Consider the following 2,451-nt stretch of genomic DNA (forward strand, 5'->3'; position numbering starts at 1 on the left):
TAAGTGACTCAGCAGAGAGCCAGGGTTCTTATTTGTAAACATCCTCATCCTGGGCAAGAGGAGGGCATGGACATTGTGTAGTTCTACACCCCCTCTCTGGGGCACAGACACCCCTCCCTATAGTGACTCAGCACTTAAAGGACACACAAAGGGGATAGAGGAAGGATGGTTGGCACCACTTCCTCAGAGGAGCTCGAGTATCACAGTCGGCACAGAAGGAAGGGAAGGAGGCTTGCTAGAACACACAGCTGCATCTCCTCCCTCAGCTTTGTTCTTCCACCACCATGAAGCGCTGCCCTCTGCAATGTGCTACTCTGCCTTGGAGCTACCTGAGTATATGCTAAAGTATGAAGTGAAACTTCCACTAACCATGAGCTGAATAAAGCTTTCCTTCCTTAGCTTTGGGAGTCAAGTATTTTGTTCCAGCGTCAAGTAAAAAGTAACCAAGACACTCACTAACATTAGGTCAGTAAAGGAGATCACTCTCTGTGGTGTATGTGGGCTTCATCCAATCAAGTGAAAGGCTTCAAAGCAAACACTGAGTTTCCTCAGAGAAGAAATATTCTATCTAAAACTACATACAGCATTAACTCCTGCTTAAATTACCAGACCTTATGGACCACGGACTTGCCAAAGCCCACAATCACAATTCCTTAGAATATTTCTATCTCCTGTTGGTTCTGTTCCTCTGAGTAGTTTTTTTTTGAACATTAGTAAACATTTAATGATATTTAGAAACCACTGATCATTTGCAGAGGACATAAATTCGTGACCATGCTTTCAAAAGATCTTATCTTGGAAACGCCATCTGAAACATTACAGAAAATAATCGGATGCCTGAGATCAGCTCTGAAGTAACTCGGGGGAGGTGGAGGGCCGAGGGTATTCATTGGTCCTGCTGCAGCGGTTAAACAGCGTGCGCATTTCCTTTCTGTGGACAGCTGCGAGGGTGCGGAAGCCCCCACCGTGCAAATGCGGGGCTGGGCAGCTGCTGGCCTAGTGTGGCTGCCACGCCCCCATTCCCAGTCCTCCCCAAATCTCCAGGCCATCCTCACAATCTGGTGCACTCCCGTTGGCGTCTTCCGCACTCACGCAGTGCCAAGATCCGAGGGTCGCGGTCCTCAGTGGGTCAGCGACGCGCGCCCTTTGAGCATGCGGCGCAGAACGACCTGGACGCCGGCCGGCCGGGGTGCTCAGCCGCGGGACCCAGCCGTGCTTGCGCTTGCGCTTGGTGTTGCTCGGCTGGTACTCGTTCCCGCGCGCCTTGCCGCGGGCCTGCAGCGGGGCAGGGATCCCCAACCACAGCCCGGGCTGGAGCCATCTGCTGCCCAGCAGTGCCGCTGAACTTCCGGTGGGGCCCAATAAGAATCCCGCCGCAAAAGCCATAGCTCCGTGCTGCTCCGGCGGCCCAAGCCGTCCCGGGGCTCACACGCCCCCCTCTGAGTAGTCATGACTGACACAAAAGTTGCACAGCCTTGCTAGTGACTGTGGTTGGCAGAAAAACATCAGAGCTGGTCAGAAAGGCAGAATCTCAGACTCTTCGCAGGCCTACTCAATTAGGAACTGCAATTATTTTTTCTTTTATCTTTTGTTTGCTTTTCAGTGCTGGGGATTAAGCCCAGGGACTCATGCATACCAGGCAAGTGCTCCTACTACTCAACTCCATGCCCAGCCCTTTTAAAATTTTATTTGGAAGCAGGGTCTGGTGGCTAAATTGCCCGAGCTAATGTGGGACTTATGATCCTGCCTCAGTCTCTTGAATAGCAGGGATCAATTGCAGGCATGCACCACTGCACCTGACTCGCTTTAACAAGATTCCCATGACCCTCAAGCCAATTGAGGTTAGAGTAAATTTTTTTTTTTTTTTTTTTAATTTTAGTGCAGGGTCTACAGGGTCTCGCTATACAGATCAGACTTGCAGTGATTCTCCTGTTTTCAGCTTCCCAAGCACTGGGATTATAGGCTCATATCACCACACCCAGTCTCGATCACTGTCTCAGTGCGCCCTGGGGGTGGGGCTGGCAAGGCTGGCTGCGGATCGAACCTCTGACCCCTGTGTCTGCCTAAGTGGGCACTTTAATCTGCTGAGCTATCTGGCCAGCCCTAGAGGAACACTGAATATAACATGACAAAAGCTAAGCGCAATCATCTTGCCAGACTGCAATCTCCAAACATTTCAACTTTGAGGAAGATCCATTCTGGAACTTCTGAAAAAGCAAATAAAACAACAATTTGTCTGCTTTGACCGAGCTGCCTTGTGTCAATGTCATCAGCTGCATGAACTTGGTATGAAGTTTCTGGGCCACAAAAGTGGTCCAAATCCCAGGAATAAGTCTACTTGCTTTTTTCTTTTTTTCTTTTTTTCTTTTTTTTTTTTTTTTTTTTTTTTTGGCAGAACCAGGGATTGAACTCAGGCCCTTGCACTTGGCAGGGAAGCGTTATTCTACTGAG

At 49.5% G+C, this 2,451-nt stretch overlaps 1 pseudogene; it reads right to left on the reverse strand.

The window, feature by feature from the left end:
- Nucleotides 1-714: 714 nt before the first annotated feature.
- On the reverse strand, nt 715-1,413 carry LOC101565481 (annotated as a pseudogene).
- Nucleotides 1,414-2,451: the final 1,038 nt, after the last annotated feature.

This window comes from Octodon degus, unplaced genomic scaffold (assembly GCF_000260255.1).
Source record: "Octodon degus isolate 3935 unplaced genomic scaffold, OctDeg1.0 scaffold00047, whole genome shotgun sequence".
NCBI classification, from domain to species: domain Eukaryota; kingdom Metazoa; phylum Chordata; class Mammalia; order Rodentia; family Octodontidae; genus Octodon; species Octodon degus.